The sequence below is a fragment of the Castor canadensis genome, chromosome 19 (genome assembly GCF_047511655.1).
Source record: "Castor canadensis chromosome 19, mCasCan1.hap1v2, whole genome shotgun sequence".
Classification (NCBI taxonomy): Eukaryota; Metazoa; Chordata; class Mammalia; order Rodentia; family Castoridae; genus Castor; species Castor canadensis.
The window spans coordinates 8,087,530-8,099,455 of NC_133404.1; the positions used below are offsets into that span (position 1 = coordinate 8,087,530).

The 11,926-nt window shown below is 47.4% G+C and overlaps 1 non-coding gene across 1 annotated transcript; it reads left to right on the forward strand.

The window, feature by feature from the left end:
* The first annotated feature begins 724 nt into the window (after nucleotides 1-724).
* Nucleotides 725-831, forward strand: LOC141419373 (U6 spliceosomal RNA). The gene has a single exon (XR_012444148.1). It is a non-coding gene; the product is annotated as a U6 spliceosomal RNA (small nuclear RNA).
* Nucleotides 832-11,926: the final 11,095 nt, after the last annotated feature.

Consider the following 11,926-nt stretch of genomic DNA (forward strand, 5'->3'; position numbering starts at 1 on the left):
TACAGGTGTGAGCCACCAGCATCTGACCTAAATCTTTTTTTTTTTTTTTGTGGTACTGGGGCTTAAACTCAGAACCCACACCTTGAGCCACTCCACCAGCCCTTTTTTGTGAAGGGTTTTTTCAAGATAGAGTCTTGAGAACTATTTGCCCAGGCTGACTTCCAACTGTGATCCTCCTGACCTCTGTCTCCTGAGTAGCTAGGATTACAGGTATGAGCACCTGGCCTAAATCACTTTTTGATTCAGCATCACTAATAACTATTTTCTAAATGATGTCAACACATTGGTCCTCCAAACCATCAACAAATCAAGTGGTTCCCTATTTCTTGAAAAGGAATTTCCCAGCTGGGCATGATGATACATGTTTATAATCCCAGCACTCAGGGGGCTGAGGCAGGAGGATCTCGAGTTCAAGGCCAAGCTGGGCAACATATAGATACCCTGTCTCAAAAAAAAAAAATCTTGACTGTTGCTGTCGCCGGGCTTTCCTCCCAAGCCACTGATATCTACTCCCATGGTTTTATACATGGCCACAGGCCAACCATAACTGTAAGATGCATCCTGAGTTTAGAGATATCAAAATGTGAGAAAGTGTGCACTTTAGAATCAATAAAACATGATATTACCATGTTATAATCAGGTGTAAATTTTACCGTGAGAATTCGTAACCAGAAATAATTAAAACATAGACGTCTGTGAACCGCTTACGTAAAGAATTAGGGTGGTGCTTGCTTCAACAGCACATATACTAAAATTGGAAAAATACAGAGAAGATTAGCATGGTCCCTGTGCAAGCATGACACACAAATTTGTATATATATAAAGAATTAGGTGGTATATGCCTGTCATCCTAGCTATGTGGGAGACAGTGAGTAGGAGGACAGAGGTCTCAGACCACAAAAATTTGAGACTCTACCTTTAAAATAACTAAAGCACAAAAGGGCTGGTAGAGTGGCTCAAGTGGTAGAGCACCTGCCTTAGCAAGTGTGAGGTCCTGAGTTCAAACTACACTACGGCAAAAAAAATAAAACAAAAGGCTGGGTTCATGATTCAAGTGGCAAAGCTCCTACCTAGTAAGTTCAAGGACCTGAGTCCAACCTCACTACTGCCAAAGAATTAGAGTGTTCATTTTCTTCTTTTTTTCTGTTCTGGGGATTAAGCCCATGGCCCCTTGAAAGCACTCTACAACTTGAGCTGTGCCCCAGCACTGTCCCTCCCTTTTTTTTTTTTTCTGCTCTGTCCCCAACTTTTCTTGAGATAATGGCAGGGCTAGCCTGGAACTTTCCATCCTCCTGCTTTCACCTCTCCAGTAGCTGGGATTATAGGCATGTGCTATCATTTCTGGCAAAAACAAACAGGTTTTTTTGTGGTACTGAGAATTGAACCCAAGTTCTCAAGCTTATTAGGCAAGCCACACCCCCAGCCCTACATAAATGATTAAACACATTAAATTTTCACAGCAACCATATGAGTTAGATATAGTTATGATAGCTATTTTACAGATGAGGAAGCTGAGGCACAGAGAGGTGAAGCAACTTGCTTGAGATCGCACAGCCCATCTGTCTCTAAAGTCTTTGTTTTAACCACTCCACCATGGTGTCTCCACCGTGCACTGTGGCATGAGGCCAGATGCATCTTTGTAGCAGGTCAGTCCTGTGAATTGTCTGATAGTGAACAGATCTCCACTCCCTAGATTATTATAGCACCTGATACCCACCCATGACCATCAGATATGTCTCTGGACATTGCTGAGTGTCCCCTAGGGTTGGGGATATAAATCATTCCAGGTGAGAAACACCTCATTCCCCCTGGAAACTCTGGGTGGCCACGCAGGAAACCAGATCCTAGGGCCGGCTGCAAAGTATTAAGTTCAAGTTCAGATAGGATGGGAAGACTTGGCCACATGACAGGCTGGCCTTAAGTGGAGGCATGGAGGCTCACAGAAACTGGGTCACTGTGCCAGTGGCTGAGGCAGAGCAAGTGGTCAGGGTTCCGTGGTCAGGAGAGGCCAAGAGAAACTCAGTCACGTGATCCATCCCACTCCTCTTTCCAGCTCAGGGTCCATCATCATTATGAGTATAGCATTGTTCCCTGTGACTTTATCTGTACATGTGTTTACACGACTACAACTAACACATAGAACTGAGTTTTTCTACTTCTGTTTGTAGAAGTGGAATTTTAATTCAGTGTCATACAAGTTTCTGTTTTCACTCAACAGTATGTTTACCATCTATCCATAATATGCACAGCTTTTTCTTCCTTTTCCCCCCCTTTGGTGCTGGAAATTGAACCTAGGGGCTTCATACACGCCGTGCAGACTCTAGCAGTGTGCTCTACCAGCCCAGCCCTATAGCTTTATTTTGTTTTATTTTGGCAGTACTGGGGTTTGAACTCAGGACCTCGTGCTTGCCGGGCCAATGCTCTAGCACTTGAGTCATGCCCCCAGCAATTTTGCTTTAGTTATTTTTCAGTGCTTTTTTGCCTAGGGCTGGGCTGGAACCATGATCCTTCCACTTATGCCTCCTGAGTAGCTAGGATTACAGGTGTGTACTACCATGTTGAAATGTGGTCTTGCTAACGCCTTGAACCATGATCCTCCCAAGTAGCTGAGATTTCTGGTATGAGTCACTGTACACAGCCACATACAGCTTTTTTTTTTTTTTTTGCAGTACTGGGGCTTGAACTCAGGGCCTACACCTTGAGCTACTCTGTCAGCCCTTTTTATGATGGGTATTCTCAACATAGGGTCTTGTGAGCTATTTGCCCAGGTTGGCTTCGAACTGTGACCCTCCTGATCTCTGCCTCCTGAGTTGCTAGGATTACAGGTGTGAGCCACTGGCTCCCGGCCACACAAAGCGTTTACTCACTATGATTACACTGTATTTTACTTAGTTGTTTTCCTGTTGGTGGACATATGAGTTGTTTCCAGTTTACATAATTACTAACACCCTCCAGTGACATCCCTGAATGAGTTTGCTTGTGTTCAAAATGAGCTTTTTTTTGGCAGTAGTGGAGTTTGAACTCAGGGCCTCACGCTTGCTGGGCAGGCCTCTATCACTTGAGCCACTCCACCTGCTCCATGACGAAGTCCTTTCGAGCATCTCTATAAAGATGCAATTGCAGGTGATGGGAAATGTAACTGAAATGAAAGGTTCCAGCCGGGCACAAATGGCTCACACCTGCAATGCTAGCCACTTAAGAGCAGAGATGAAGAGGATCACAGTTCAAAGCCAACCCAGGCAAACAGCTTGAGAGACCCTATCTTGAAAATACCCATCATAAAAAGGGCTGGTGGAGTGATTCAAGTTGTAAAGCGCCTTCCTAGCAACTGTGAGGTTCTGAGTTCAAACCCTAGTACCACCAAAGAAAAAGAAGAAATGAAAAGTTCCATTTCATCAGATGTTGCTAGATTGTTCTCTACCCAATCTACACCAATTTGTCCGTTTATACTCTCACCAGCAATGTACACAAGTTGGCTTTTCCTACACACTTACCAGTATTGCCATTCTTGAACATTTTTGTCAATCTCGGGGAACCCATTGGGGGTGGGTCAAGCACATGACTAAATACAACTCATCCTGTGTGCCTTGGAGGGAAGAGGATGAGAGGCTGTGGTCTGGAAGAACAGCCATGTTTGGTCACACAGCATCCTGAGGTTCAAAAGCTGATGAGCTGGCCACGCCTGTAATCCTAGCTACTCAGGAGGCAGAGATCAGGAGGATTGCAGTTCAAAGCCAGCCTGAGAAAATAGTTTGTGAGACCCTATCTTGAAAATACCCATCACAGAAAAAGGGCTGGTGCAGTGACTCAAGGTGTAGGCCCTGAGTTCAAACCCCAGTACTGCAAAACAACAACAACAACAACAACAAAAAGCTGATAAGCTGCTGCTACAGGACTCCTGGTAATTCACCTGAGCCAGTGAACCACAAACTGCTGTGAAAGCAAAGCAGTCATCAGATTGACTACTCTGATGAAAGCCCATCCCTGTGGCCTGAGGTCTGCCCCTCCAGCCTCTGTACGTGCTCCTTGGGGGCAGTGACAGGGGCCTGCCTCCATTCCACATGGCTATGCACGTGGGTAGGTGTGAGACAAGAGTGCTGGACTCCAGGATTTCCCCTCTCTGGTGCTTAGCCAAGAGCTGACCAGCAAGTGTGAATGTCCACAAACCAGTCCAGCAGGTAGGAGCCTATGTTGGCCCAGTGGGACGGACTCAGGAGGTGAGTTTTGAACACTTGAGTCTCCTTCTGTCCTGGAGACCTTCCTGGTCCAGGCCTTTCAGACCTTCCTGGGTCACCTGTATCCTCCAGGGTCACAGTCTTCAGGATGCTAGGAAACATAGCAGGAAGCCCAGAAATCAGAGCTGGTCTGCTCCTAGCTCATTGCTCTGTGCTAGCCCAGTTAAACAGCAGGGACAGTCCCTTGCATTGCATTGGGATCTGGGGTTAGCATGAGGACAACACACACCAAGACTCAGGAGGTATTTGAAAACGTTCAGGTGCCATCGGTAATAAGTCAAGTGGGAGGCAGTGTGGTTTAGTGGAGGGTGATCCAGTGTGGCTGTTCGGTGGCCTGGTCTCTGCCACTTCACTGAGTGATTTCAGGAAGTCTCCTCCGCTCTCTGGGCCTCAGTTTCTCCATCAATGAAACCAGAGCATTGGATTAGATTAGCACTTCCAAAACTGTGTGCCACAGAACTCTTCAAATAGTCTGTGCAAAAGGGCTCCATTGTGCTCTTCATCTGGAAACACCGAGTGTCATATCTTCCCTGGAGATCAGACTGGATAGCATAGCTCAGGGGCAGAGCACTTGCCCAGGATGCCCCAGCCCTGGTGTCCACCCTCAGCACTATAAAATGAATAAATAGGTAAATAAATCAATCAACCAATAAAAGCAAAAATTACAAAATTCTTAGACATCTTGGTGATTCTCAAACATCTTTGATGTTTGAGCTCCTTTTCTTGTTGAGTGAGTGATGTTATGTTAACAGCTCTGAGTTCAGGGTGTGCCTCACAATTGTGGCTCTCAGAGACTTTGAAATATGGAATAATAACAGCTAACGAGATGGAATGTCAATTACATGCTAGTGCTAAGAATTTAATTTTATAAAGCAGTATTTATTTAATTTAGTATTTTATTCAGTATTCCCAGAAATCGTATAAATGATGGACTATTATAACCCTACTTAGCAAATGAAGAGTGTGGGGCACAAAGAGGAGAGACCACCGAGGATCTCATCACTGATAAATGATGGAGCTAGGACTCACACGCTTTTCTTTTCTTCTTGTGGTGTTGGGGATTGAACCTAGGGCCTTGTGCCTGCTAGGCAAGCACTCTTCCACTAAGCTACATTCCCAGAACTCTTTTTTTTTTTTTTGGTGGCACTGGTGTTTGAATTTAGGGTCTCATGCTTGCCAGGCAGGCACTCTGCCACTGAGCCACTCCACCAGCCCATTTTTGTGATTTTTTTTTCAAGATAAGATCTCACAAACTATTTGCCCAGAGCTGGCTTCTAGCTACGATCCTCCTGATCTGAGGTATGAGTAGCTAGGATTACAGGCATGAGCCACCAGGCGCCTGGTTCAGAGACTGAACTCTTAAGCATAGTTTACGCCAATCTCTCAGGTCCCTTTGGAACCCAAGCTGACCTTCAGTGACCATGAATGACAGAAGGCATGGTCTTCAAAGTCTTTTGAAAGCCCACATTCTATTAAAAGCATTGAATCATAAATGAGCAGAGCATGGTTCTGGCAGTGGATCGGGAGGCAAACCAGGAGGTTGGGGGGAACAGCAGGGCTGTGGGAGGGGAGAGCAGGTAAGCAGGTGTGAAAGCATGGGCATCTGGACTGGCCTTCCAGGACCAGGTAGAGAGAGGTCAAGCACCTAATCAAGAGCTGTGCTTGAGCTTGGCAAACCCCTTCCTGCCCTGATAGGCCTCAAGAGAGGGAGGATGCAAGCAAATGATCTGGGGGAAAGATGAATGCGCCCTCAGAAGAACAGGTGACAGCTTGTGACAGGTCTGTGTGGGCATGGTGTGGACCTCTGATTTCCTCTATTGTGAACGAATCCTCCCTGCTTGATGAGCTTCCCAGGGAGGGAGTCATGACGACTGAGTTCCTTTGGGACCATCTGTCTTTGGCCAGGTGAGGAAGGGAAGTTCAGAGAGAGCCCCTCGATGTTTGCTGAGTGTCCCCAGTTTGAAGTCCAAAGTGCAGAATCTTTCTTTCTTTTTTTTTTTTTTTTTTTGTGATACTGGAGTTTGAACTTGGGGCCTACACCTTGAGCCATCTGCCAGCCCCTTTCTTTTGTGTTGTGTTTTTTCGAGACAGGGTCTTGTGAACTATTTGCCCAGGTTGGCTTCGAACTGTGATCCTCCTGATCTCTGCCTCCTGAGTAGCTAGGATTACAGGTGTGAGCCTCCAGCTCAAAGTGCATCTTTTCATGTGGCATTTCCTGAACTCCTTCAATGGTAATTACAAATATGCACCTCTCTCTCTTTCTCTTTCTTTCTTTTCTCTTTCTCTGTCTCCCTCCCTCCCTCCCTCCCTCTCCAAACTGCCTTCTCAAAAGAGAGGATCCAGAACTCAATCCTGTGGAAGTATCTCTGTGTGTCTCGAATGAAACACCGTTACAAGGAAATGCCACACCATAGCCGGATGTTTCTCAAACAGTGAGGTGTAAAAATCCTGGAGGCTTTTTGTTAAAAATGCAGTGAATGGGTTGCGGATGCAGCTCTGTGGGAGAGCACTGGCCTAGCATGCTGCAGGTCCTGGGTTCCATCCCCAGTGCTACAAAAAACAACATGAAATACCCCCTTCCCCCAGTCTGATCTGAGAAGTCTGGTGGGACAGGCTCCCAAATGATGCAGAAGTTGCTGGTCCAAGAAACACACTATGAGCACCAAGGTCATAAGGGTTGGTGGGGAACCTGGGGTCAGGAGGTCTAGACAACCATTCTATCTGACTGACTTGTTTCTTTGTTTTGTTGCTTTTTTAAAATTGTTGTGCTAGGTGGGGGTACATCGTGACATTTACAAAAGTTCTTATAATGTATCAAATATATCATACTTGAATTCACCCCCTCCACCTTCTCCTTTTTTTCCCCTCCCCTCTCACTGACTTTTGAAAAGCTACTTTTTGTATCAGTGTCTCCATCCATATACTAGTAAATGCTTATCAGTATTTGCAAATTTTTTTTTCTTTTGGCAGTACTGGGGTTTTGAACTCAGGGCTTCAAGCTTGCTACTAGGCAGGCACCCTTACTGCTTAAGCCACTCCACCAGCCCTTCAGCAAATTTTTTTTTTTTTGTGGCAGTACTGGAGCTTGAACTCACGGCCTTCACCCTGATCCACTTCACCAGCCTTTTTTTTTTTGTGATGGATATTTTTGAGATAGGGTCTTGTGAACTACTTCTCCGGCTTCGAACCGTGATCCTCCTGATCTCTGCTTCCTGAGTAGCTGGGATTACAGGTGTGAGCCACTGGTGCCAGGCTCAGTTGAATTAATTCTTTTTTTTTTCTTTTGTGGTATGGGTTTTGAACTCAGGGCCACAAACTTGCTAGGCAGGTGAACTACCACTTGAGCCACTCCACAAATCCTTTTTTGTATCGGGCATTTTCAAGATAGGGTCTGAAGAACTATTTGCCTGGGTTTGGCTTTGAACCAAGATCCTCCTGAGTAGCAAGGATTACAGACGTGAGCCACCAGCTAGCTCCAAGCTCAGCTGAATAAATAAATAAGTCATTGGAGGGAAACCAGTCTCCTGTCATTCATCAGTGCTATCCCCATCCTGCTGGTTTCCCTGGACAGCATGGGAACCCAGGTGTCACTGGACAGATGGAGGACAGGTCACAGGTCCAGCCTCTGGTCTCATCATGTTTGTCTTTGCAGAGTTCCCTGCAGAATTTTCGCTTGATTGCAACCACCCTGACCGCTTCTCCTTAATCATCTAGGATCCCAGAGTGCTAGGACCCGGCCTGCGTCTCGGAGCACAGCTGTCCCGTGTGGAACGTGAAGTGCCCATCAGGCTTGTGGTCTGGTTGCCCTGGCAGTCTATCTTCTGCACCATGTCTAGGGTAGACATGTTTGCAGGCTGGATGAAGCCATTATTTTTCTAAGTGGCATTCTCTGGAAGTGGTCTGGATCCATGCAGAGCTGATGACACCCTTTCCTGTGTCTGGAACTATGTGGCTTACTTCCCATTGTCATCTGTGTCTGTTTGTCCAGGGCCTAAGACGCAGAGCCATCCATACTTAGTCCAAAGAACCCCAGGCACTGGAGCTCAGGGGGAGCCATGTCACACTATAAGGTACATGGCTGCCTCTGGGATCTTGCTAAATGAATCAGTAGGGACAACTCGGGTAATCTGATGGTGTTGGTCCATGGAACACATTTGAGCCAAGTGGTTTTCAAACTTCACGCAGCAGAATTACCTGCAGGTTTTTATTAAAACAGATCGCTGATTCCCCCTACCCACCCAGGTAGAGTTGGACAACTTGCATTTCTAAGAAGTTCTCTGACCTGGCTTGGGAACCATACTGGATCAAACCATTGCCTCAGTTTCCCCAGATTTCCAACCTTCCCATCACCTTTATTATTAGTCTTTGAGTTCTGGGACTTTTTCTGGAATTATCCAGACCTAATGGACGGTCACAATTCAATCCTATTGAGGGCCTCTGCATCATTGTTTTCACAGCTGGCAATGCCTTAACTTGGCCAATGACATGCTCACATTCTTTATGACCTCTGTCTTTAACTGGCCACCTTGCCTTGCCTTTCTCACCTTTCTCATCCTGCAAGTTTGCCAGGCTCATTTCCCTACTTCAAGCCTCTCTTGGTCCTTCTGGCTTGAGCCTGCTGTGACATCTCCAGCCTTTGTTGTCTCTCTCTTTTTTTTTTTTTTTTTGCAGTACTGGGGTTTGAACTCAGGGCCTACACATTGAATCACTCCACCAGCCCCTTTATTGTGATAGGATTTTTTTTTTTCAAGATAGGGTCTTGAGAACTATTTGCCTAGGCTCAGATTCCAACCATGAGCCTCCTGATCTCTGCCTCCTAAGTAGATAGGATTACAGGTGTGAGCTACTGGCTCCCTGCTCAGCCTTGGTTTTTGCATCACTACTCAGCCACTTCCAGACTTCCTGCCTGGGCTGCCCTTGGCAATGGTCCACTCTGTCTACACCCTGGCCTGCTGCCCTAGGGCTCCTCCTCTTTTCTTGGCTCCTCTAGGGGCACCAGGAAGCTGCCAGGCATTTGGCATACGAGGTTGTGCCCAAGGGAAGCAGGAATCATTTGGCTAATGAAAACACCATGTGCACATAAGGTGCAGGAATTCGGGTGCCTGCCCTCTGCCACCTCCTCACAGGGGCTGGCCTGAGTGAGTTTGACCTTCTGGATCCATGCAGTTAATGAGGTGGCTGTGTAATGCTTTATTTAACAGACTGGTTTCCAGGCTAATGCCTGTAATCCTAGATACGCTGGAGGCAGAGATCAGGAGGATTGCAGTTCAAAGGCTGAGGCCTTCCAGCCTGTGTGACCTCTCCTCTCGCTGGCTGTCCGGCAGGCCCACCTGTAAGTGGGGCAGGCTGAGTGTGAAATTCCAGACCTCTCAGGATCCTTGACTGTAGGACAGGTGCTCAGATCAGTAAAGATGTAGTGGTTGACGCCCTGGCTGAGCATGTGGACTGGTAGGGGTGAATTCTGAACCCTTCTTAATCCCTGCCTTCTGGCAAAGGCTAAAAACCAAGTACCAGTTCCCCGAGGGTCACCCTCCGCCATCCACCCTCTATCACAGAATTCCCCTACCCTGCACTACTAACTGCTGCCCGGCCTGCGCGTTTCCTCTTTCTCACCCAAGTGCAGCATCCTAGTGAGGCTGGAATGTCAAGCCACATGTGGTGGAAGGTTCCAGAACCTGTAGGAGGTCCTGTTCCAGCAGTGTTGTCATCCTTCGTGCCTCCCCTGGCTCATTCTGTGAAATCCATGCAGGACCTTGCCTTTCCTGTCTCGGCTGTCAGGGGGTGGGAGAATGTTCTAGAACCGTTTGGAGGATGTGGAAGGGCTGAGGCTCAGGAAGGTCTATCTGAAGATGCCACTTAATCCTCTGAGATTAATTCATGGAGTCACCTTTGGGGCACCTGCCAGCCTCACCAGGCTTGGGGTGGAGCAGACTTGGGCTGAAGCCTCCCATTGAGATGGGTTTATGGTACTGAGGTAGGGAAAGTTCGGGACTCATGTATCTATAGGTTTCCCACGTCTGGCTCAGGGACTGCCCAGACTGCCCTTACCTGACCATGGGAACCACCCGTGCCCCTCTCCACTCATGGATTACTGGATGGGAATCACCAGGTTCTGCCCTTCCCATAGGTTAGTGCAGGGTTTTTTTTTTGGTTTTTTTTTTTCAATAGATTGAAAATCTATTTAACAGATTTAAATGGATATTTCACATCGAGAAGGGAAGCTCTCTCTTTCTCTCTCTCTCTCCTTCCCTCTCTCTCTCTCTCTGCTGGCAGATTCCACCTGTGCCCACCATGCTACCCTTTGTATTTTCCTCCCATGTCCTGCCATGGATTCTTCCCGGGGGACACGAAGAATTTGGATGTCTTTTGATCACAGACTGCACTGGCACCGTTAACAGTACCAAAAGGGGGGGCTTATTCAGGAAGGACTGTACCCCAGTGAGGTAGCAGTCCACAGGAGCAGAAATGAACTTGAAGTCTGGACACCTTGCTCTCCCATTCTTCCTGCACAAAGAGGACTGAACATATCCTGCACACCTAGGGGAGGTACAACGGGGGCTTCAGACACTGGCCACACATTAGGCCTGCCCTTCAGGATAAGTGATGTAGACAGAGGTGACAGTTCTCTCCATTCTCCTTTGTCAGGTTCGTGACCTGCCACTGAGTCCTTCTCCCTCTCAGCTTGAGGGGCTGGGGAGGCACCATGTTTCTTCTCCCTTCCTAGGGCGGTGCAAACAGGGTGCTTTGAGATGGGAAGATGCAGCCCTGCCCTGGGGTTGTACAAGGCCTTGCACAAAACAGCTGTGTGTAAAACAACTGTGTGTAAAACAGACTGTGGTCAGCACCTTGGTGAGGCACAGCTGTGCACTGGGAGTTCATAGGAAGGGCGGGTCTTCCCACCTAGAGGACCCACAAAGGCTTCCCAGAGGCCTGAGCAGAGCCAGGAAGGATGAGGAGATTCCACAGTTGGAACAGGAACAGGAGAGAATCACAGGTCCTGCAGCGTGTGAAAATCCAGGGAAAGGCTGGAAAAGGCAGGATATGCTCAGGGAACGAGGTCATTACAGATAAATCAGGAAAGCTCCTCCTTTACTGAATAGCTGTGTGGTCTTGGCTAAAACTCTTAACCTCTTTGGGCTCCACTGCTTTGTGAATACAATGGAGAAAAGATAGAAAGTTCCTGGGAAATTCCCCTCCCTCCCTTCCACTGTCCTCCCTCTCTCTTTTCCTTCTTGTCTTCGTTCCTAAAGCAGTGAATAAGTCTTTGCCCTTGTGGAGTAGGGAGAATGACAGAGAAAAACCTAGTTGGGATAATAATTTAAATAGAATGGTCACTGATGCAATACAGTTAGTTGCTCAGTTGTCTGAAGGAGGCAGCTATGTGGATAGCTAGGAGAAGAGCTGTCTTCTGAACAGAAACAACAGTAAGTGCAAAGGCCCTGGGGTGGTTGCCAGCTTGGTATGTTCAAGGTCCAGTAGGAAGCAGTATGACTAGAGTGGAGAGGAGTAAGTCACCATGGAAACCAGCTTCTGAAGGATGTATCATGCTGGATCTCTTTTTGCCAGGGAGGTGCCATTGTGAATTAGAAATGGCTTAATGGGCTGATTAGCAGGAAGCACTCTCAGTGCTGGCGTCAGCAGCTGGCAGAGAGCCTGGGTGCCCGGTGCACCTGGGGGCAGTGCTTGGCTGG